The sequence below is a fragment of the Phascolarctos cinereus genome, unplaced genomic scaffold (assembly GCF_003287225.1).
Source record: "Phascolarctos cinereus isolate Bilbo 61053 unplaced genomic scaffold, phaCin_HiC Scaffold_726;HRSCAF=1367, whole genome shotgun sequence".
Taxonomy (NCBI): domain Eukaryota; kingdom Metazoa; phylum Chordata; class Mammalia; order Diprotodontia; family Phascolarctidae; genus Phascolarctos; species Phascolarctos cinereus.
The window spans coordinates 182,264,494-182,289,697 of NW_027556098.1; the positions used below are offsets into that span (position 1 = coordinate 182,264,494).

The 25,204-nt window shown below is 36.6% G+C and overlaps 1 protein-coding gene across 3 annotated transcripts in view; it reads left to right on the top strand.

The window, feature by feature from the left end:
- FTCDNL1 (formiminotransferase cyclodeaminase N-terminal like) overlaps nt 1–25,204 on the top strand; it is a 121,715-nt gene that overhangs the window by 2,474 nt on the left and 94,037 nt on the right. Inside the window, exon 1 of one of the 3 annotated variants that reach the window (XM_078146913.1) lies at nt 18,135–18,174. The exons of the other annotated variants lie outside the window; for them this stretch is intronic. The gene's annotated coding sequence lies outside the window, so the exon portion shown is untranslated. Of the gene's footprint in view, nt 1–18,134; nt 18,175–25,204 lie in introns of those variants that run through there. 3 annotated transcript variants of the gene reach the window in all.

The window sequence follows — 25,204 nt, forward strand, 5'->3', positions numbered from 1 at the left end:
TCATCAGTTTTTCTAGGGCCACTCCATCCTTGCATGTTCAAATCCTTATCTTTTGATAGATGCTCCTGTAAGAGAGTGATGAGAGTTGGCATTAATTTTTATAAGTAGTTCATCAGTAAATATTTTCATGTCATTAAGACTACTTTCTCCCTATGCAATTTCATAGGGAGGTTGCATAGTATCCGTGAATGGCCTAGCAGACAAAAAGATATAAGTTCAAGTTCATTAACATATACTGAATATTTAAGTCTTACTCCTCTCCCCACACCCCTGCCCCCAGCAATACTCTTAACTGAACAAGTTGCAGAATCAAGGTCCATATTAAACTTGGTATATGAGAGTAACTTTGAGTAGGTTAAGAAGAACTCACTGTACTGAATTAGGAATATTTAGGATCGTAGATTTATAAATAGTCTGATCATTTGGATTGATGGGGAGCAAACTGAGCTCAGAGAAGTTCAGTGACTTAGCGTTACACGATGGAGCTAGGATGCAAACACAGTTTTTTCTTAACTCAAAATCTGAGGCTTTTTTCCAGTATACCATGAGGATGCTGTATAATATTTCTTTGTGGAAGAAAATAACATTTTAATAACCCATCTTTGCTCTAAACTGAAGTTGAACTTTATAATCACTTCCTAACTCTGTGGCTAATAGGGAAGGAATTACACTGTGTCATATAACATGTGACAGTATTGATGAAGATGGAATTTAGACCCCAAAAAGGAAAAACCCTGGACTTTCCCACATGGGCAAATCCCTAGCGTTAGCCTAGCCCTCCATTTTCTTACTTCCCACTCTTAATCCTATCTAGGCTCCATTCTCCCTTGGCCACTGGTCCTCCGCAGTATGACTGTAGAAATAGCCTCCAGATTTCGGGGGACAATCTGAGACATTACAATTCATCCTTTTCTAAGGAATTTAAGAGCTGATTATCAGTGATTGTAGATTGGTAATATTCCTGTGAGTAATAGTAAGCACCTTTGATCCTGAATATTTAATTATTCACCTACAATCTATAGTGAAATAATTAATGATAATTAACCTTAACACCATTATTATTGTTGAGGTATAGGGGTTTAGGGGTACTGGGACCCCAAAATCACAACACAAAGGTCATGCCTGAAAGAATTTGACCCAAGCCTTCTTTCAGCCAAAGACAAGATTTAATAGAACATGCATTATATTGGGCAGACTCTCAAAGAGTCTGAACATTAGTAAGCTATTGGCTAGATTTTAAGAATCTGAGCACCTTAATAGAGACAAGATGGACCTTATATACAGAAAGACTGCGGGAGGGATCTAGGAGTGGCCAAGTAGTCTTTGGGGACTGTGAGGTAAGAGAACGCCAGGGACCTGGACCACATGGCCAAGGGAGAATGGAGCCTAGGTAGGATTAAGGTGAGAAGTGTCTGGGGGCCATAGGGAACTAAGACAATGGAGGGCTAGGCTAGGTTAAGGGTAACAGAATTGGGGGACTGGTATAGCCACAATGAAAGGCCAGTTGATGAGATTATAATAGCCTCAGGCAAATACCAGAGATTTGGCCATGTGGGAAAGCCTAGGGTTTTTCCTTTTTGGGATTCAGATCCTATCCTCATCATTATTACAATAACATTGTAATAACACATTGCGTGCCAACAATATGTTGGGCTTTATAAAGGAAATTGAGTTGTATAGCCACTGTTCCTATTATATCTGTGGTATGTGATATTTCCCAAAGGGTAATTCCTTATGGATTTATAACATTTTCTTTGACCCATGTGGGAAAATGTAAACAGAAGACAACTGCTGCTTCTAACATAAACTGTTAGATTATTATTGCATGTAAGTATGAAAATAAGCTTGTGAGAAGTATAACCCAGTAAAGTATAAACAATGAGTGACCATGGAGTAAGTTTGCTCTTCTGAGCCAAACCAGTCAACATCATAATGAAATAAGCAAGCATAAAGTATCTGTTTACTGGTGCCAGGTTAGTCACCTATAGATATCTAGATGATTATAAAAATGGCTATGGTTGTAGATTTAATTATACCCAGTAAGTGTATAGCAATAGTAAGGGAGGTTATGTTTTTTAAGTTAATTGAAAAAACATGTTAAATTCAAAATCAAAATAACAATCTCATCATGAAAAAAGAATGTCATTGTTTTTAACTCACTGTTAGCTCATGTTTTATTTTAGTTTAATTGATTTAATTTTCTGTTTTTCAATTCATATACATAAATACATTTAAAATGAACTTTACTGTTTTAAAAACTCCAAGCCAAGATTTTTTTTCCTACCTCTGGTTAGGGACCCATCTGCCAATTTGCATATAGGCCAGATTTTGCGTATGGTTCTTTTTTTTTTCCTTCAAACTATCTCTTAGCTTTTCTCTTTCCTTTTTCCTTACACTGCCATTACCCTAGTCCAGGTTCTCATCACCTTATTACTATATTATAGCAAAATCTCCCTTTCTGATCTACCAGTTTCCAAAGTCTTCCCTACCCCATTCTAATCTATCACTTACACTACTGCCAAACTACTCTCCCTAAAACCAAATCCACCAGTCAAATGTTTACTAAGCCCCATTTACTATATATGAGGCACTGTTCTAGACACAGGGGAATGCTAACTCAAATATGAAATCTTCCATCTCTTTAAGGAGTTTACGTTGCTTTACATTATATCCGGGGAGGTAACATACACAGAAGTTAGTATATGTAAAAAATATATGCAAGGAAGATTTGGTGTCAGGAAGGCACTGTGGGGGATCAGGAAAGGTGTAATTTGAGAATGGAGTTTTGAAGGAAACAAAAGATTCTAAAAGGGAGAGCATATTTGACAACCCCTGCTAGGTATGAGGGTGGGAAATAACAGTGTAGCATGTGAGAAATGGCAAGGCCAGTTTGGCTGACTGATATGTGGAAGGGGAGTAATGTATAAGAAGGTTGGAAAAGTAAATTCAGGGCCAGATTGCAAAAGGCTTTAATAGAAAGGTGGGACTAGAACAGGAAGAATCCTGACTCCCAATATAGTGCGCTTTCCCAAAAAGTATGTCAACTACAACAAGCTTCTATGTGTCAGGCACTGTGTTAGTACTTGGGATACAAAGGCAAAAGGAAACAGGTCACAACTTTAAAAAGCTTAAATTTTCTAGAAGAAATAGGAACATCTAAACAAATTTGATAAATGCACATCTTTAAAATGATAATTAGACTTAATGACTTCTCTGGTCCCTTCCAGCTTTAATTCTGTGGTCCCAATTTCTGTGGTAATACAAAGGTCTAATATAAAGAACAGTTTTTTAACAATAGAATGGGTTCCAAAGGATACAGTGGAAATACAAGTGCGATAGGGACCCTGAAGGGAGGAATAGGGCTGATGTGAATGGTATGAAGGAGCAGGGTATTGTAGTCAGAGCTTCAGCCTAGCCAACCCCCAACTTAGAATCAAGTTGAGCTGGACTAAATTAGAAAACAGTTTCCTGAACATTGAGTGCTTTTCCCCTAAAATTCTCAACTCTTAATAATCATGAGAAGGTAGGCTTTCTCATTCTGGGGTTTTTATTTTTTAATTGGACAATTCTTTCTAAACAGTATAAAAATACAAAAAGAAGAAATGCTAACTAGAACAACCCACAAATCGGTACTACCAGATTTTTATCACTATCACCAGCAAATTTAAATTTCATATGCATTGCATATTGAAGTAGTGAGTTATGAATCCTGGACTTGTTATGCTTTAGGACTTTAAGTCCATGGTGTATTTTCCCTAAACTGGCTGTTAAAAAGTAGCACAGAGGAAGAAAGGGGTGGGGATGGGGCCAGAAGAGAAAGGAAAGAAAGGAACCAAATACAATTTTATTAAAAATTCAAATTTAAAATTTACTTTATATGCATAGTAGCCAGTTGATAAATGTTGCTACAAGAAAAAGATAAATCATTTTAATTTCAGTAAAATTGCAAATAAGATTGTAAATTTATTACATTTTGAAATTATTTTATAGCATTCAAATAGTCCTTTTCAAAATTGTAATCTCATTTGTGTAGGAAATGCTTGGTAAAATTTCCTTCTTATTGTAACTTATAAATTGTAACTTACTCCTATTCTTTCTAAGACCATAAAAGTCCTAGAGAGTTGCCTCTAACACTTGAGAAGTTAAATGTCTTGGATTGGTCACTCAGTATACGTCAGAGGCAATACTTGAACCTAAGCCTTCTTCTAGTGGACTTGAATCAGCTGCACAATGCTGTTCAACACACATACACAAATACACACACACACACAAAATCATACTAACAATTAAAAGAGACTTGTTGACTTTTTAGAAGAATATTTGGAGTCACAGTTGAGAGAAGTACAATAATACAAAGGCCCTTTCCCTTCCCAAATTGACAGAGCCTGGAGAAAAGTTTTCTGGAATCTTACCTATCTTCTCTTTCCCTTTCCTCATTCTCCATCTTCCCATACCCAGGCATAAGAATCATTTGAACAATCATTTCCCTGAGAATGTAAGAACAAAAGACAATTTCTAATTATAGTCCCAGTTAACCATCTGGGAAAACCCAGCCCTTCACAGACTCCTTACACCCAGTTGAAATATTGAGAAGATAACTTCATTTTCATGCTGGTAATTCTAATGATACCAGCCAACAAATAGTGCTTTAATGTTTAGGAATTATTTTGTTATTGTTCATCATTTTTAAAGAGGACCAGTGACATCATGGAGGTAATATCTTGACCTAGAATTGGATTTAAGTGAAGCAGAGTTCCACAAAGTCAACCTCACTGTCTTTTCCTGAGTCATCAAAGTCCAGTGGGAGGACAGAAGTCAAGATAATTGGTGATGACCCAGGATGCCATGAAAGACCTTGGAGTCTTTCATGCCTGACCAAACGCTAAGCACTCCAAGGCACCTGCTTTAGCCACCTTCATGGCTGTTGGAACAAATTGTTCTCTTTTGCCTATTCCCCCAAGAAAAGTGTTTACATGCTTGGGATGAACATGCCCCAATTCACTGGCAGGTTTGAGCCCTGTTGGTTACCTGGTTTAGCCTAACTGCTGAGATGGTTTACTAGCCACTGCTATGCCACAGCTTCTTGGAGCCACAGGTGAGAGTTGGGTGAAGGTGGACACCAAAGGTGGATGAGCAGCCCTGAAAAGGGCTCAGTAAACCCTCACATCAGAGGTACTAGTCCTCCTGAACACACCATACACACCCCAATAATCATTTTACATACATTATACATGAAAAACGTTGACCAAACCCTTACTGTGTGCTGAGTATTCTAAGTATTGGGTATACAAATATAAAATGGAGACAAGGCAGTACCATCATCTCAGTAGTTCATATTCTAAGGGGAGGAGACAACACAAAGAACAGGAGAAATCTCAAAGATTTCGCATGAAACAGTAGGACAATTAATTGACTTGCCTTTTCCAAAGGCAGTTGTAATGGTGATTTGATTACAGTTTTCAACAACAGATGGAAAGGACAGGGTAGCAAATGGTCAGGGTAAAGATGAGACTTCGTGGTTCTGGGAAGTGCCAGATCAAGTGTAGAAAGAATATTAGATTTGGAAATCAAAGGCATTGCATTCAAACTATACTCTGCCAAATAGTGCCTGTGTATACCTAAGACAAGCCATCACCATTTCAGTATCCTCATCTGTAAAATGAGAAACTTGAACTAGGTTTTCCCATGTTTAACTTTTTTGTCAGGTGAGTATAGGATTTGATGCCATGCAAACATATTTAATTACTCTTGTCTTTTTTTTTTATTTATGTGGGTTTTTTAAAGGAAATATATAAAAATTGTACTTCTTAAAGAGTACATTTTAATCATTGTTAGCAATATTACAATTGCTGTTGGTGAGGAGATGGCAAGCCTTCATGGATCATTCAAACTCACAAAAAAAGTACAAAAGAAAGTCTGGTCAAAAATGAAAACCAAATCCAACAACTGACAGCATGTTGCTACAAAACATTCCAGTTATCTGAAAATAAGCCAAGACTTTCAGCTAGAGGGATTATTGATTCTTTTATATTCAACTTAGGCTTCTTGAAATGGAAAGAAAGAGAAAATTAAAAAAATAACAAAACCAGCTACTAATCATTGTTATAAAAATACGTTTGTCATGAGCAAAGGCTGATATACTAAAGATTGGAAAGAGATAATTTTATTGTACAATGCTCACATTTTCATTTAGGCTATACCAAAATCAGAAGTAGTACAGTTGAGTCTATAAGCCATCTTATTCATATTATAAAACACCTAAGCTTGCCCTCCTACCAAAAAAAAAGCATATTTTTTACTTCCAGTTGCCCTGGATATCCTTTGATAAACATATTGACATACTGAGAATTAACATTCTTTCAGAATTACAGAAACTCCCCAAATGAAGGTGGAATCATGACTTTGTATTATGCTTCAACTCTTGAAAGGTTAAGAAATTTATCCAAGAGACTATAAATATGTCATGAAGAAGAATTAAAGGATATGTATAAAAAATATTGTAAACTCAGCATCAAATAGTGTAAAACAGATGATCAGCAAAAGGAAGATATATGACATATTAAAAAAATTAAGATGTAAAAATGTAATGTTTTTGTATGTAAGTCCCTACATTTATTTTACTTTGTCCAAAGGTTTTTAAACACACACCAAACCTTATCAATGCTGGATAACCCTCTGCCAATCTCAGGTTGAGTCTTCTTCTGAAGCAGCCCATGGACTGAAGGTCAGTTTAAATGTATACCTGCCCTTCCACTCCCAAATTTGTATTGAACTCAATCATTTGCTGGTACTTAGCCAACCTTAGCTGAACAAAAGTAAACATATCACTGCTAGAACAAAAGCAAACACTGTGCTATGAGTGTCAAGCACAAGGACTTGAAGTTTGGAACAGGTGACCAGGATTATTTATAACTCTGACCCTTAATGCAATTTTACAACATATTGATTAGGTAAATAGGCTCTGAAGTTCCCCAGTGAACCTATTCTACAGCCAGATGGCATAGTAAATTTTTTTTTGAAGGGTCGGGAAGGGGAGTCATTCTGGTATATTCTGGAGAAAAGGAAATGGGCTATGCATGAATGTATTAATAGGCACTGAAAAACATTATACTAGGGTTTTTTTTCCTTTTCTTTTTCCTTTTTCTCCAGAAGAGTAAAGTGGAGACTGGGTCAGAGGTTATGTAAAAAATGCTTTATGAACTTAGACCTGCTTATAAGCCTTGTGACAAGGATGCCTCTAACTCAACCACTCGAAACCTCTGACCTACCTTTAGGACAGAATCCATTCTCTGAAATGTATGATTTTTTCTCATAAATATGGCCTCAGTCAGTTCTCAACCTATAAGCAATTGCCTTTTGAAATAATGTTATATAGATATAGATATGTGCATATGACTATATATATCTATATCCTCTTGAAAGAATTCAGTCAGTGGGAAAAATGGGGCTATATATATGCATTTTCATATACAGCTGTTATCTCTAAACCAGATGAGAAACTCAGTTTTTCTTGAACCTTGTCTACTTACATAATTGCCTTATTTGCACATGATACAGCTTATATGCAAATGAAAATAAATACATTACATGAAGTTCATGCCAATCTACCTCAGAATCTTATTGTGAGTACCTCAGAGTACATCTCTGAAAAGCATAGACTGGGGGTCAAGGGTAGGGGGATGAAGAGAAAGGAAGGTGAGAAAGAAGAAAGGCATTTGTTTGATCCAGATTCTCTCACTGTTTTATTTGTTTACATTTCTCTTAGAAATCATTCTTATATTGTTTCCATTTTTTTTCTTTTGGTGAGGCAGTTGGGGTTAAGTGACTTGCCCAGAGTCACAGCTAGTAAGTATAATGTGTCTGAGGCCGATTTTGAACTCAGGTCCTCTTGACTTGAGGGCCGGTGCTCTATCTATGGTGCCACCTAACTGTCCCTATTGTTTGCATTCTTGCTATGTAGCATGTTCTTCAGATCGGGACTAAGATCACATTTTCCCAGATTTCATGCTTCCTTCAGCCAAGCATATGGTCAATACATTTTTTTAATGTCCTTGAGGGCAGAGCAATATAAAAAATCTATACCACATTCATTGATATGTGGGGAGGATCTGTATAACTTTTCATGTCAATTGTTAGTAAATTTTTGTTTATATCAAGCTTAAATTTGCCTCTTTATTCCTTCCAACCATTTTATCTAGTTCAATTTAACAATCGTAAACATCATAGACAGCTAGGTGGCAGAGTGCTCAACTTGGAGTCAGATGGACCTGAATTCAAATCTAATTTCATACACTAGTGTGTGTAACCCTGGTCAAGCCACTTAACCTCTGTCTGCCTCAGTTTCTTCTGCTGTAAAAGGGGGATAATAATAGCACCTTCCCTCAAGATTTATAAATATAAAAGTAAATAATATTTGTAAAGCACTTAGCATGGTAGACATCATATAAATGCTAGATATTATAATTCTTATAATAAAAATTATTTTTACTCCTTATTATACAAAGTACTAGGAACTGGGACAGAAAACAAAAAAAGAAATAGTCCTTCCCTTCAAGGAACCTGAAACAACATATATACACATAAAGAAATACAAAATAGGTACAAGGTAATTTTGGGAGTAGAGGGGGTACACAGAGGTATAACATTAATAGCTGGAGGAGTCATGAAAGGACTTATGTAGAACTTGCAACCTGAGTTGAGCCTTGAAATAAGTCAGGGAATATAAGAGGTGGAGGTCAGGTGGAAATCCTGTGAAGATCTCGTGACACACTTGAAAAACAAGTGGGTTGCTCTTGCTGTAATACATAAGTCTTAATCCCCTTGTCAGACATGTTGTAAGAGAGGATAGTTTTTCACGTAAGAGTTGGACTAAATGACCTCTAAAATCCCTTTCAATTTCTGAAATTGTGTGACTTTACAAATTTTTTCAATCATCATCTAGTTCCTAGCATGTGGCAGCTAAGTGGTATAGTGGATGGTGAATAGAGTGCTGGGACTGGAGTCAGTAAGACTCCTCTTCACATCTGGTTTTACTAGCTGTGTGACCCTGGGCAAGTCAATTAACCCTTCAGTTTCCTCATCTGTAAAATGAGCTAAAGAAGGAAATGGTAAACCACTGTAACATCTCTGCCAAGAAAACCGCAAATGGAGTCACAAAGAGTTGGATATGACTGAAATAACAACAGTGCCTAACGTGATGCTCTGCACAGAGTAAGAATTTGATAACTATTTATATAATTAAGTTATGCAGTGTTTATTATGGCATCTTGTACAAATTAAGCAGCTAAAATGCTTATTGATTGACTAAAAATTGCAATAATGAGAATAGAAGGGCCTAGAAAATGCTTCAGCCAAACAAACATCTAATCTTGCAAAACATAGAGATTTGTCAGCCAAGTATTACAACACCTTGTTAGAAACTTATTTATAAAATATTATGACAAATAATGAAAAATTATGAACAATTTTACCTCATAAAAGAGTGGAGGGATAAATGACTTTTCAGAAATACTAGCAAAAGACTTAAAGTGGTTGTCCTGAGGGAATTTAAGAATAAAAGTGGTGAAAACAGGTGAAAAATAAAAAAAGACCTATAAATAATTTTTATAACATACTCTTCATCATCAATGACAGTGGAACCACAACATTTGTACTCTAGTTTCACAGTCCCAGATGTGCTGTATGAGAAAGTGGAAATAACATTGAAAAAAATCAGAACAGCTGGAATAGATCAAGTATGTATAGAAGAAATTGGTCCTGGAAGGTATTGAAGGCTCAATTCTCAAGATATCTGAAAGAAGAGAGAATACTATAGGCTTGGGGAAAAATTTTTGGACTTCATCATTAACAAAACATAGGGGCCAAGAGAAAATCAATACTTTTTCATGTTCACAGAATCTCTATGAGAATAATCTATACACTTATCAAGATGCCCTCACTGAAGGTTAAAGAACAGACTTTCACAAGTATGAGAGGAATTTAGATTAAGAGCTAGAAGGAACTTTATGCTGTATAGTCCAGTACCTTCATTTTACAGATAAGGAAACTAAGGATCAGAGATAATTTAAAAAATTGTACAGTATAGTAAAATACTTCCTCAGAAGCTCCCTTCCAGTATGTTTTAAAATTGTAGAAGGTTGATTGAAAAGTGTAACAATAGAAATAATTTTTGAACAACACTTTAATTACCAATATCAAATGATGCATAAAATAATGAGACATGTACCTATAATAGTATTTGCCACTATTGTCTTCTGTGACCAATACCTACTGTAAATGGAAGAGGGGACCTGTGGACAAGGGGAAGTGTCTCCTTAGGTCAAGTCAGCAAGCATTTATTAAGCACCTATTATGTTCCAGGTACTGTGCCAAGCACTTGTGATGCAAAGCAAAGCAAAAACGAAAACAAGAAAGTCGCTGCCTACAGGGAGCTCATAATTGATGGGGGAGACAACATGCAAATGACTACTAAATAAGATGCATAAGTTGAAACTACTCTCAGAGAAAAGGTAGTTCCATTAAAGGGAAATGGGAGAGGCTTCTTGCAGAAGAAAATCCCCCAGATGTTCTTTGTGGATACTATATGTATCCCCAGCATATTAAAGATCTTCCTTAGTGAGATCCTTAATCACTCAGTGGAGTTCAGTCCAACTATCCACACAGGTAGATACATAGATAGACAATGAGAGAGAAAGGGGGGGTGGGGAGAGAGAGAGAGAATGAGAATATAATACATGATATGATAATATAAAAGGGAAGACAAAGTACATGGTATCTCAAGGGGAAAATGTCAGTTGCAGCTGGATATCAAGGAAAGTTTTATAGAGGAGATAGTATTTGATCTAGGTTTTAAAGGATGTACAAGAATCCAACAGGCAGTGGAGGTGGGAGGTGATAGCATAGAGACATTATGGTCCTAAAGAATGCATTCAAACTCTACTGCAGAGACTACAACTCTGATGGCCTGTCCGTGTTGTTCAAATGCTAAACGTGTGTTTTCCTAAAAGACTGTTTTATGGAGATTTCACACAAGGCAAGAACTCACACAGACGTCAGAAGGAGCTATACAAGGACACTCTCAAGCTCTCTCTGAAGACCTTTGGAGTCTGTTGGGAGACATTGGCACATGATCACCCAGCATGGTGTACCTGCATCAAAGAGGGTGCAGTTCTCTCTAAGTGAAGTAGAACTGCAGTAGCTCAAAAGAAATATGAGATGTGTAAATTTAGAGATACCTCCACTCCAGATGTTCATATGGACTATTTGTGTCTGACTTGTGATAGAAACTTCCTAGCTCGTACTGGTCTGATCAGTCACGTGTGACACACTGCACCTCGACCCCAACATAGTGAAGTCATTTTGGTTCTCTTCAAGCACAAAGGACAACAGTCATTTAGCCAGAGGACAGTGTGAGCAAAGACATGGAGGCTAGAATATGTAGCATCATGGTTAGGGCCTGGTAAATATTCGACTTTAGCTAGACCAAAATGTATGGACTACAATAGTATGAGATAGGTCAGGAAATTGGTCTCAAATGTCAGACTAAGGAATTTAAACTTTACTTAGTGGGTAAGAGGGAGCCAATGCCAAATTTTGAGAAAAATGGACTCTGCATGAGGAACATTAGTCTACCTCATCGGGATTTCCATCTCTCTCTCAACCAACCAGTGTCAGCTGATGCAATGCATTACATATATACATACATACATACCCACATATATATGTACATATAAAAGAAAATCTAGTAGGATGAAAATTTTTATTTCAAAATAAAATAATATATACTCATTATTGTTGGTGTTTAAAGTATATTTGAACAGATAGCAAAAAGAAAATATTATCAAACATTTCTTTGTAATTATTTATTTAGCAATTGCATTTTGCACACTTTTTTGTGGTGCATTATTTGTTGCAAGCAGGTTGTTTTGTTTTGTTTACAAATGAAGCATTCATTGGTGGTCCTGTTACAGCACTTTGTAATACTGCAACTGCTCCATATTTTGGTTGGAGAAGCATCTGTATCTTCAGCCATGGTTATTATAGCTTTCAGTTTACTACTTGGATAATCTCCAGCATACTCTTCCCTCACCTTTTGGATGTATTCTTGATGGCTAATGTTTAAATGACAAACTTTTACCTAGCTGTTGAGAAAGGCCATATCTAGAACACTGTAGAAAATTACCCTTATTCCTGCTTTCATACCTTGGCTTTCAGTCAAGAACATCTACCTTATTCATGTAAAATGGGACAGTATTCCACTTTTGCTTTGGGTTGTAATCTGCTAGACTCTGAACACCTTGGTGGAGAGTGCTCATCATAGTTACAGATTTGGATTTCTTATGCTGGTATGAAGTTGATGTTACCATGGGTTTCTCTGTCTATTTTGAAAGTAGAGTTTCATTCAGTGGACTATGTGTCTTCATTATTTCTGAGAGTTCTGTACAGTTCTGACAAGTAATCCCAACCATGCCTCACTTTTGTTTTTCAAGTCTCAAGGAAAGATCAAGGGATGTAAAATAGTTGCAACAGATTACATCTTAGCCTTCGTTGAACAGTAGTTTCATGAGCTTCAACATTCTATCTGTAGGTGTACTGGTCTTGTTGCTTCTAGTATCATTTTTTACCAAGTAAGGGAACCCATTAAATGAACATTTTAAAGTTTACTGTCAAGCAAAATTTCAAGACAAATTTTTCTGGTTTATTTGACATATATTGAATAACTGTGTAACATGCCTTACAAGGCAGTAATTGCTCTTTGACCATTATATGTACACCAAGAATAATTGCCTTCTGACAATTTCCAATAAAAGGAATCCGGAACAAAGATGCTAGACAAAACCTGAGATAGATTATACTTCCGTTTAGTTTTCAGGGCAAAGTCATTACCTCATTATATCTAGGAATCCATTTCATGGCATAGTTTTATTGAACTAAAGACTCCCTTAGGAACTAGTCTGCATATTTTTTAGGAGTAGATATCTTCTACTGATAACACTACAGGTGACAATAAGAGCAATGAACTTTTCTAATTCATCTAATGTAGTAGACTAGTTAGTATTGCTTGTTATTCATTGGCCCTCAGCATTTGTACATTTCTGAATATTTCTAAGCATTGGCTCACTAATTAAAATTCGAAAAGAAGGAACACAACTTTTCTCAATGACATAGTTTGTAGAATCTGTAGTAGGTCATATTAAAGTAGCATCCTTGTACTGCTTGAGAAACAATAGACCATTGCCAAGAACAATCATTTTTAGCTTTCAGACCCTGTGGTTCTTCATCTCTTTTATTGTGAATTGGGGTCAGACAAGAATCACTTTGCTCATTACCTTTTTAGATTATCATCTGTAGAAGGAACTTCACTGATGGGCTTATTGTTGCTAGAATCAGATAAGAAATACTTTTTCTTGCCTCACTCATTTAAATTGTACCATTTACATCATGAAATTCCCTATCTGAAAATTCACCATTGGGATTAATTAGATAAGATGTGTTTTATTATTTTTTGAAGGATTTCAGATTTATTTCAGCAGTTATTAATGTTAATGAAAATATTAATTCAGCTCTTGATACTATGTTTCAATATCAATATTTCTTCTCCAAATGTAGAATTTTTAAATGCATATGTAAAAGTATAAATCTCACTTTAATCTCAGCAGATGGCTGTCAAAGATTGCTTTTTATACTGATGATAGTAAATTGTCCAGAAAAGACTGTTTGCGCTTTCTTTAAAATGTGTACTATATGACAAAAGCATATGAAGGTCAGAGGAAAGAAGAGAGCTTGAACTCTTCACATAAACCCACTTTAAGTTTGGTTAAGATGAAAACATTTGGACCAACTTCTAAGATGTGTTTTATTATTTCTAAAATATATTCATCAGAGTTCCTCAGATATTTTATCAGTAACGATGCAAAGCAGAGCTAGGTTATTTTAAAAACCAAACTATAAATTCTGAAACTCTGAAAAACCAGGAAAACAAACAAGTAAATTAGTAAGATGGTAGAAACCACATACAAAGATAAAATTTTATTTTACTCCGTAAATACGTTACCCATAAGGTTTTATAAATATTTGGTAAATTCTACCAACATTCCAAGAGAATATTAAAGAAATGACCCAATAGAAATAAGTGTAGGAGCATTTCTTCTTATTTACCATAGAAGTATAAAGTATTTGAATATATACATATATGCATATGTGTGTAGATATATAGATGGATGGATGGATGCGTCTGGTTTGTATAAGTAGAACCACATGTTTTATTTATTTTGTTATTTGAAAAATCTTTAGAATGCTAAGGAACACTGTTAAAAAAAGACAGAAAAATATTGAGTAAAAATACTCAGAGTCTTCAACCAAAGAAGTAATTAAAGGCAGTTTCAAATGTCTATTTTTTTTGTTGTTGTTGTTATTTGAAAAGATTTGACTCAGATTCACTTCCTTATTGCTATAGCCCATGTATATCTGTTCTTTTTTCTGGGGTGTTATAACACTTTTTATATGTAGCATGCATTTTTGTACTCTAAAACAGATCCTCTCATATTGAGACATGTATATCTGGCCTCTCTAATAAGATTGTAAACTTATTTCTATAGCTCCTGTAGTATCTAGCAGTGCTGTACATATGTTGTAGACACAAATTTATTGAATTAAAATTGTTATAATAGCTATTTTCACCTTTCTCTTCAAATTACATTGTAAATGCATTAAGTAACTTCTTTTCTGCAAATCAGAGAATTATCTTTGTCTCTGAAAAGTGGCATTGATTGTAAACATTACTTGAATTAATAAAGAAAAGTATTGATATGGAAGGCGTACCAACATAAACATAATGAAGCAAAGTGGTTTGTGAATGCTATTGCTTTTTCCCATAATATGCTACTTGGGGGACAACCATTCTGGCATAATGTATACCACTTTTCTTCAGCTTTTATATTTCCACTAATGTGTTATGGAATTTAGGTGGTCCACTTAATATTGCCATATTTGAACTTTCCATCACTAAAATTAGAATGACAATAGTATCTATTCCCTATGTCATAAGAATATTACAGTTTTTAGATTTTAAAAATCTATAAGGTGTTTAGATTGTCTTCAAACAGGTAGTCTTCAATTTAAAAATGTCTGACTCTAATTTCCCACAAATAGAATAGGTGCTGAAGGTGGCTATCTCCTCTATCCTAGTTAATTCCACAGATTAAGGTACTGATTGACCTTAAGAGTTGCCTTTTCTACTCTAATTGCATTTAATCATTCCCAACCATCTTTAAAAATTTAGTAGTTTATTTTTCCCCAGTTACACATAAAAACAATTTTTAATATTCACCAAACCACTTTTAATCATTTTTTTTTCATTTCATTATGTAGTTTGAGTATTTTTTGTTTTGATTTGTTTTACTGATTCTATGACTGGTTTTATATGAGAAAAAAATACTTTAAAATGCCTCAGGGGAAAGAAAATTTTTTAAAAAGTTACTGGAAATTGTGCAAATGATCAATTTACTGATGGCTAGTATTTTCAAACCCCATCTCCACTCCTGTTCCCTGTGAAAGGAGTCTGTGCAACTGATAGAACTGTCCTAGATTTGTCACTGCCAGAACTGGGTCTCCCATGCTTCTGGTAGCAGTGCTGATCCCTTGGGGGCAGCTAGGTGGCACAATGGACTGGGACTGAAGTCAGAAAGACTTCTTCCTGAGTTCAAATCTGTCCTCAGACACTAACTAGCTGTGTGATCCTGGGCAAGTCACTCAACCCTGTTTGCCTCAGTTTGTTCATCTGTAAAATGAGCTGGAGAAGGAAATGGCAAGCCACTCCCATTTCTTTGCCAAGAAAGCCCCAAATGGGGTTCCAAAAAATTGCACATGACTGAAAGTCCTCTATCCATTGTGCCATGTTACTCCTCTTTAAACTACATTATCCAATAAAACAGCTGGGTAACCTGTATTATAAAATGGTCATTTTGGGGCCAGGGTCATTACATGATAGTTCGGTTGTGAAGCCCCTAAATAGAATCACAAAGAGTCAGACACAAACAACAGCAACTGATATCCTTGTGGGATTCCACAAGAATCCATTTTCCCACTGTGTGACTGGGAGAGGGGTGACAGTGAAGAAAGGAAATTTGAATCAGAACATACAATGTTCATTTATAAAAACAATGTTATTTCACATGGTAATCAGATTGAAATTGAAATAGTCATATTATTTCATTCGTTCATGGGAATCAGAGTTGGAAGGTACCTTATGTGTCATCTACTTTTGATGAAACCGTTATGGCACTTTGTTATCACCTATACCCTTTCTAGATGTTCACTAACCATTAACTAACCACTACCTCAATTCATTTTTAGGCCATATAAAATTCTAGGCACCCTCATCCCTATTCACACTCACATTGGTGAGTCAGGTCCCCTATGCTAGGTTAATTTCCCCTTCGGGGTGCTAGAGATTCTAGAGATATGCCTGAAGGGTCTGAATGATGCATCTGGTTGAAGCCCTTGTTCCAATGTGTTCTTCCCAGTACAATCATCGGTGATTAGACTTCCTGTATCATTTAGCTAATTAACATCAATTAGTTTTTACAAAGGTATATTTATTAAGAATATATTATAGCAAGGACAGAAGTAAGCACATTTCCTGCTCCTTGCTGAACACCTAGGGGCACACTCTCTCCTCTATTTCGTCAGTCCCTAGGGACAGTTGGCTGAAACTTAAAACAGTTTCTACAGATATTTGCTCCAATAAGTTCACTTCTAAATGCAGCATAGCACTACTAGTCACAGTTGAGTCTCAGCCACTGCTGATCTGGGTCACGTATGGTGCTCCTCAAGATGTCTTCAAGATGTTTGCCTCTGGCAGACTAAGAATACAGATCAGCTTTTAAATTTCTAGTGCTCACTATTCTATCCTTTCAAAGTTCACAAAGTCTTAGCCATATCTAATATCCTTTTAGGTAAAGTCACAAGTCACTTCTGACCCAATAGAGTCAGAAGCAACAAGCAGGGCCATCAGCTTATAGGTCACATAGCAGTAGCCCAGGTGGGGAGATAAAGTCCTGAGGCCTTTCTCTCCAATGAGGATTTTCGTTGGCATTCCTGGCCTCCTCCCTCCAACATAGCTAGTCAGGGAAGAGGAAACCTCCTGGCCATTTAATGCCTTTTGAATGTATTCTCACTTCTGGCTTAGTAGCCAATTGATGCGTAGGTCTTCACATGGTTAAAAGGACTGGAAGTAAAATACCTGGGCATTCTTTGAACTAGAGATCAGGTCCTTTCTGTTACATGACATCATTCCATTTGGGAAACAGACTTTTCAGTCTTTTCCATGTGGGCAGGTAGCAGTCAGAATACTGTATGTTTTAAAGATGGGGTTCCATTGACCAGGTCCCTATAACATATTCATTTTACAAGAACTTATTAAGCACTTACTACGTATTAGGGACTGTGCTAGGCTCTGGGGATACAGAGACAAAAATTAAATAGTCTCTGCCCTCATAGAATTTACATTCTCTTGGGGGTTGAAACATGTATACAGGTAAGTAAACAAAGCATAGATTCAGATATTAAATAATCTGTTCTATAATTCTCTCAGGAATGGAAGTCCAGTTTATTGGTCTTGAGTTTGCAGACTCTATTCATTTACCTTTTTTCAAAATAGGTTAAATATTTTCCTTACCCTGGTCCTTCAGTTCCTTTCCCATTATCCACAGTCTTTCAAACACTAACAATGCTTCAACACTGATACACACTCATGCAGTATTTAAGGATGTAGTTCATCTGGGAAAAGGGAAAGGAGTAAGTATTTATTAAGTGCTTATTATATGCCAGGCATTGTGCTAAATACTTTACAAATATCTCATTTGAGCCTTACAACAACCCTGAGAGGTAGGCATTATTATTATCTCCATTTTACAGTTTACAGTCTCCAAAACTGAGACAGACAAACCTTAAATGACTTCCTTAGGGTCACACAGCTAGGAAGTATCTGAGGTTGAGTTCAAGCCCAGAACTCTATCCACTACATCACTTGCCTGCCTCTGGGCCAGGCTACTTGCAGCTACATACTTTTTTCTATCTATTTATCGTGACTATCAACTCCTTATTAGCATTTTGTTTTCTTTTGTTGTTTTCAGCACAAAGATTATTTTCTTGAACAGTGAAGACAGAAGCAAAGTAAGAACCGTGCATTTCTACTTTTTCTCTGTTATTGTTGGCCTTTCTCTTCCAAGCAGCCTTTGTTTTATCTTTCTCTTTCACATAGTATAGCTCTAAAAAACATTTGGAGCTTAATATAATTTGCACAGTATCCACATGGACTCTATTGCCATGTATTAGAATCACTTTTTAAAAAATCTTTTCTCAGAGTTATCAAGGTCACCATCCACTACAGTGGAGAAAATTTTGTTAAGCGCATATGCCTTGTTCAAATGAATGAATGAGTGAATGAATGAATGAATGAAAAAGCATTTATGAAGTGTTTACTATGTGCAAAGCAATGGTGCTGAACTGAGTAATCTCTTTGGTTGCATTTATCAGCAGTCTTATATGACCTTAACATCCATATGAGATCCTCAAAGGCACTTGGTATACATGTAGACCCAATGAATGACACATAGTAGGAACTTATAAATTGTTAGTTGATTGATTGATATAAATGTCAACATAATTTTGATAATAATAATGGTTGTTATGACCTGTACCAATTTTAAGCCCAAGAGTATATCAGCAATAATACATTTTATAATTGGAATTTAGTTTAAAATCTTTGCTTTGCTTTGATTGAATTATGGCTTCTGTAGCAGATAAAAAAGTTGTTCCATGCTGTGCCATACCAGAGGCCTTCCTCAATTTCTTTTCATATTTTCATGGCACCAATGTAATTCTCAAGCAGTCCATATAATCATCTTACATGGAAACCTATAATAACATTTTTTAAAGTCCTAGAAAGAATTTGGAATACAATGGTGATCAAAAATATGCCACTTTTATAGGCAGTGATATTGTAGTGGCTTGAAATACTTTAACATAGTTTACCTTTCTCCATTGCCACTGGCAATAGTTGAGATTTCTGATTTTTATCTCTCCCAAAATAAATTATTTCAGAACCAGCTCATAAAATTTTTGAAGTCCCTTGATACTGGTTCTGCAGAACAATCCCAGGTGAGTTTCATCAATTCAAGTCAATGACAGGATGAAAATAAGCCAGGCATTATATGGCACATTAAATTTCTGGAGCTCGACTCTTTTCCTGTAATCTCAATGCAGCAGCAACAAAGTGGCATCCCTCACTCACTGCAATGGGGAAATAACAAAGCAAGAATAAAATTGATGCTGCAAAATGAAGCACATCACCACATTTTCATCCATGACATTATACTATGTGCACCTCCCAGGGGCCAGAAAAGCATAGCCAAATCTTTCAAAGTGAATCCAGATGTCAGCCAACACTGCAGCAGGGCTTTAATTATTCAAAAAACAAAAAAGAAGCAAGTCCTTAGGTACTTTCTAAGCAGGTGCCTCTTCACAGAAAACAGAAGAGTTGAACAAACAGATGTGGTATTGTGTCTGCTGCAAGGCTAAGGAAGAAAAGTATAATACAGCAGCAAGTACTAAGAGGTAGCATAGAAAATGATTATTATTAACGTGTATAAAATGTTTGGTAATCATTAACCCACACAAAATAAAAGCTTTATTAATTTTGATACTCTCATTTTATAGATGAGAAAACTAAGGACAAATGAGCAAGGGATTTGTTATTCAGTCAGGGCTAGAGGCATTTCTGACATTCAGTTTTGTTTCATATCCTGTCATTTGTGAACATTTTGTAGGATCCTTTGGTAATGATACTTTTACTGTATTTATGAGGTTGGAATTTAAATGGAAACTAATTTATTCATATTCAATCAAATAAAAATTCTAAGGGCTGCTGAAAATATGAAACTGGACTTTAGATAATAGATGGGTACTGAAGATATGGATTTAGGAATCAGTATAAAAGTGATAGTTGAAGTCCTGAAAAAGTATGTTGTCTCTGAGGCAGTATAAATAGAGAAGAGAAAACCAAATACTGAGCCTTGAGAGATACTCATAATTAGCACAAGGGGGAAATGAATGAGACCTAGGTGCTAGTGGAGATACAAAGATCATGAAACATGATCTCTGCCTTCCAGGATTTTATAGCCTAACAAGGGAAATAAGACACGCAAGGTCTACGTTACATTTAACTCCAGTGGCTATCTATTTGTTAAGCAATGACTATGTGCCAGGCACTGTGCTAAGCTATCATTGCCAGTGTCTAATATAAAATTCTCTGTTTGGTGTTCAAAGTGCTTCATAACCTTGGCTTCCTTCTACCTTGCTGGTGTTCTGACACCTTATAGCCCTTATTGTTCCATGTATTCTGCATTCCAGTGACATTGGCCCTCTTGCTGTTCCTTGAACAAACACTTCATCTCTTTACTCTGGGTATTTTCACTAGTTGTCCTACAGGCATGCAGTGCTTTCCTTCCCCATTGCCACTTCCTGGTTTCCCTGGATTCCTTCAAGTTCTAGCCAAAATCTCACCTTCTACAGTAAGCTTTTCCCAATCTCTCTTTAATTCTAGTACCTTTTCTATTATTTCCAATTTATCCTTTACATAACTTTGTACAGTTATTTTCATGTTGTCTCCCCCATTAGATTATGATATGCTCCTTGAGAGCAGGAGCTGTTTTTTAAATTTCTTTGTGTCCCCAGTACTTAGCACAGTGCCTGGTTACGTATTTGGTTATTATCCTTCATTCTCAAAGAGGACCAAAATGATATCACTATGTTAGTTACACAGTGTGTCTGACTGTGGCCGATAAGACTGAAACAAGCTTGGATGCTCTACCACAGGTCAGGCATAAATAATCCATGTGAACATTTGGGGTGGATTCTCTAAATTTTCACATCTTGTGTTTCTTTTGAGTTACTGTAATTCTGCTTTGCTCATACAGGATAGCACCTTCTCTGATGAGGGCATGCCATGCTGAGTAGTCCTGTACCAGTGTCTCCCATGTCACACAATCAATTCCAAAGTTCTTATAAGAGACCTTGAGAGTGTTCTTGTATTGCTTCTTCTGACCACCATGTGAATGCTTGCCCTGTGTGAGTTCTCCATAAAGGCAATCATACAATTCAAACATTGTGGCCAGCCCATCAGAATTGCACTCCCTGAAGTAGAGTTTGAATGCTTGGCAGTTTATTTTGAGAGAGGACCTCCGTGTCTGGTATCTTATTCTGCCAGATGATCTTCAGAATCTTCCTAAGATAATTGAAATGGAAACGATTCAATTTCCTAGCATGGCGCTGGTAGACTGTCCAGGTTTCACAAGCATACGACACTGAGGTCAACGCAATGGCTCTGTAGACTTTCAGTTTGGTAGTCAGTCTAATACCTCTTCTCTACCACACTTTAATTTGGAGCCTCCCAAACACTGAGAAACACTACCAAGGTAAGTGAACTTATCAACAGCATTCAAAACTTCTCCATTTGCTGTAACCAATGGTTCCACATATGGATGGTGTGGTGTTGGCTGATGGACCACTTGTGTTTTCTTGGTGTTGATTGTTAGGCCAAAATTAGCACAAGCAGCAGATAATTGATCCATACTTTGTTGCACCTCAGCTTCAGAGATCATCTGCAAAGAGAAAATCATGCATCAACACTCCCTCCACTTTGTTCTTGGCTTGTAGCCTTTCCAAGTTGAAAAATTTGCCATCAGTGTGGTAGCTGACCTTGATGCCATGTTTGTCCTTATTGAAGGCATTTGACAACATGGCTGAAAATATCACATTAAAAAGCATGGGAGCAAGCACCATTTGTCATTTGGCCCATAAAAAGCCTTCAAGGCATCATAAAAGTGCTTTGTATTGTTGCTGTCAGCATAAAACTGAATTTTACCTGCCCTCTTACTGAGCCAAGAATCCTGCATCTCTCTAAGCTTCACTTGTACTTTGCTCTTTTTTTTTTGTACTTTACTTTTGATGTAGTTAAATGCTGCCTTCTTAGAGATGGATGAATTATCCTGCTAGTAAACCCTGTGGAGTTCTCATTTTTCATTGAAAGCTTCTGAATTTCCCCATCATTTTTGTTAAACCAGTCTTGATGTTTGTGAGTGTTCTGACCCAGATGAGCAAATGCAGTGCTATACACCAAATCTCTGAAAGCTGCCCACTCCTTTTCTGCTCCACTGTTGCCAACTGTGTGTTAGCTCAAGTTTCTGTCCAAGTTAGTAATGAACTGTTCTTGCTCAGAGAATGGCTCTAATCTGTTGGTATTAAGTCTTCTGGTAGTCATTTTGCCTTGAGGCTACTGTTTTTGTCCAATGCAAATATTTAGCTTGGAGAGGATGTCTATGATCTGTCCAGCACTCTGTGCCACACATTGCCTTTGTCACTCTCACATCCTCTCTGTCTCTTCTCCTTACAATGGCATAGTCTACTAAATGCCAATGTTTGTCGGGAGTGTGCATCCATGAAGTTTTATTGCATTTAGGTAAATGGAAGATAGTATTGGTGATGAGAAGGTCATGAGACACACAAGTCTTCAGTAGTAAGTGGCCATTGCTGTTGTTTTTTCCAATTCTAATTCTCCCAAGGACTCTCTGCCATGTCTGGTAATCTAAGCTTACTCTAGCATTAAAGTCACTCAGAATTATAAGCTTCTCCTCTTTTGGCACGTTGATGATAAGACTTGCCAGGTTTTCATAAAAGTTTTCTTTGACCTCATTAGGGTTCACCACGGTGGGAGCATGGGCACTGATGATGGTGGTGTGGTTTTCCTGCAAGTGGCAATAGCATTATCGTGAGTCTGTAGTTCACTCTTTTTGAGAGGCATACAAACTTGTTGACTAAATTAGTTTTGATTATAAAGTCTACACCAGCTTCATGGTACTCCCCTTAACTGTGGCCACTCCAGAAAAACTTGTGTCCATCTCTGACTTCAGTGAGTTAGCTTTGATATGCCAGCCTTGTTTTACTTAGGGCTGCTATTTGGATGTGATACCTGCTGAGTTCACAACAATAGCTGGTCATCTTTCAGGTCTACTGGATTTTGTGTTGTGTATAAGTGCACCCACATTCCATGTACCAATGGTGAGTAGAATCATTTTTGCAGAAGTTTTTGTACATTTGTGTGTGTGTGTGTGTGTGTGTGTATTTTGACTGCAAGATGGGATCCTCACCTGTCTCAGTAAACAGGCCAGGGTTGGGTAAGTAGACAATTTTTATTTATTTATTTTAACTTTTTATTTTTAGTTTTCAACATTTACTTCCACAAGATTTTGAGTTTCAAATTTTCATCTCGTCCCTTGCCCCACCCCAAGATGGCATGCATTCTGAATATCCCTTCTAGTCTGCCTTCCTTTCCATCTCTCCCCCCCTTCTCTTATCCCCTTCCCCTTCTACTTTCCATAGGGCATGACAGATTTCTGTACCCCATTTCCTGTATTTCTTATTTCCCAGTTGCATGTGAAAACATTTTTTTAAAACATGTGTTTTTAAAACATTGGGTTCCAAATTTTCTCCCTTCCTCCCTCCCCACCCACCCTCATTAAAAAGGCAAGCAACTCAATATAGGTTATACATGTGCATTTATGCAAAACACTTCCATAATAGTCATGTTGTGAAAAACTAACTCTGTTTCCCTTAATCCTATCCCACCTCCCCTTTATTTTATTCTTTCTTTTGACCCTGTCCCTCCTCAGAAGTGTTTGCTTCTGATTACCCCCTTTCCCAATCTGCCCTCCTGTCTATCATTCCCTTGCTCTCTTGTCCCCTTCTCCCCCTATTCTCCTGTAGTGTAAGACAGATTTCCCTACCCAATTGAGTGTATATGTTATTCCCTTCTTAAGCCAAATCCTATGAGAATAAGATTCACTTATTCCCTCTCACCTTTCCCTGTTTCCCCTCCACTGTAAGAGCCTTTTCTTTTCTGTTTTTTTGTAAGATAAGTTACCCCATTATACCTCTCCCTTTCTCCTTCTCGCAGTATAATCTTCTCTCACCCCTTAATTTTACTTTCCAGATATGACCCCTTCACCTTCAACTCACCCTGTGCCATCTATCTGTCTGTCTGTCTGTCTATCTATCTATCTATCTATCTATCTTCTGTCTGTCTGTCTGTCTGTCTGTCTGTCTGTCTGTCTGTCTATCTGTCTGTCTATCTATCTATCTATCTATCTATCTATCTATCTATCTATCTATCTATCTATCTATATCTGTGTCTATCTATCTATTTATATACACATACATGTAATTTTTTCCCTCCAACTAATTCACTGAATGATAATTTTTTCCCCTGAAGGATTATACTCAGTTTTGCTGGGTAGGTGATTCTTGGTTGTAATCCTATCTCCTTTGCCCTCTGGAATATTATATTCCATGCCCTGTGGTTCTTTAATGTAGAAACAGCTAAATCTTGTGTTATCCTGATTGTGTTTCCACAATACTTGAATTGTTTCTTTCTGGCTGCTTGCAATATTTTCTCCTTGACCTGAGAACTCTGGAATTTGGTTACAATATTCCTAGGAGTTTTCATTTGGGAATGTCTTTCATGAGGAGATTGATGGATTCTTTCAATTTCTATTTTGCCCTCTGGTTCTAAAATATCAGGGCAGTTTTCCTTGATAATTTCTTGAAAGATAATGTCTAGGCTCTTTTTTTGATCATGACTTTCAGATAGTCCAATAATTTTTGAATTCTCTTTCCTGGATCTATTTTCCAGGTCAGTTGTTTTTCCAGTGAGATATTTCATATTGTTTTCTAATTTTTCATTCTTTTGGATTTGTTTTACAGTGTCTTGATTTCTCATAAAGTCACTATCTTCTAATTGCTCTATTCTAATTTTTAAGGAAGTATTTTCTTCAGTAATCTTTTGGACTTCCTTTTCCATTTGGCCAATTTTGCTTGTTAGGGCATTCTTCTCCTCATTGGCTTTTTGGACTTCTTTTGCCATTTGGGTTAGGTTATTTTTTAAGGTGTTATTTTCTTCAGTATTTTTTTGGATCTCCTTTAGCAAGCTGTTGACTTGTTTTTCATTATTTTCTTGCATCACTCTCATTTCTCTTCCCAGTTTTTCCTCTACTTCTCTTACTTCTCAAAATCCCTCTTTTTTTTGTGTGTGTTTTGGCTAGGCAATGGTGTTAAGTGACTTGCCCAGGGTCACACAGCTAGTATGTGT